The sequence below is a fragment of the Leptinotarsa decemlineata genome, unplaced genomic scaffold (assembly GCF_025532065.1).
Source record: "Leptinotarsa decemlineata unplaced genomic scaffold, Ldec_3_MD MMD2_tig00001064_RagTag_RagTag, whole genome shotgun sequence".
NCBI classification, from domain to species: Eukaryota; Metazoa; Arthropoda; class Insecta; order Coleoptera; family Chrysomelidae; genus Leptinotarsa; species Leptinotarsa decemlineata.
The window spans coordinates 7129138-7129948 of record NW_027412558.1 but is presented as its reverse complement, the minus strand read 5'-3'; positions in this window follow the sequence as shown (position 1 = coordinate 7129948).

The window sequence follows — 811 nt, the reverse complement described above, 5'->3', positions numbered from 1 at the left end:
TTCAAAGAAATTCTTGTTTATTGGTACGACGGAGATACCGAGTCGCCTTGGCTTTGGAATGTGAGCAAAATTGTGTTTGTATAGATTCAGATTTCCAATTATGAAAATTATTAACAAGACTGATTTTCGCAATTGAAAATTATCCCAGTTGAATTTAAGTTTGGGAACAAGATCCAGACATTTATTTTGTGAGTATTAAAATTAATGGAAGAAGTTTCGTGATAAAATTCTGACACTTGATGAAAATTCATGTATGGGCTGAAAAGTTAGAAGGGTAACAAAGAAAAACTTTTTTTTCGATAAAATTCGATTTTCTCATTCAATATAGTTGCCTTTTAGGACGCCAGAATTATTATACTGGTCATATAATTTTTCGATACCATTTTATAGTATGATTTGTCTTTAGCCTCAAAATAGGCCTCAATTTTGAAGATTACCTCTTCATCAGCGCTAAATTTCTTCCCAGCGAGCATTTTTTTGAGGTCTGAAAACAAAAAAAATCACTGGGGGTCAGATCTGGAGAATACGATGGATGCGAAAACAATTCGAATCCCAATTCAAGCGATTTTTCCATCGGTTTCATCGATTATAGATATATCTTTATTTTGAAAAAGGAATACTGATATACAAATTCACTTGAAAACAATTTAGGCATAAATGAAATACATATATAGTACAATTTTTATTCATTACTGACGTTTCCAAAGTAATTGAAAGTGAGTATATTCACAAAATAAACAGATTTATGTGCGCGGAAACGTGCATCACGTATACATATTCCTACATGAATCGACCAATGATTTGTTAAGTT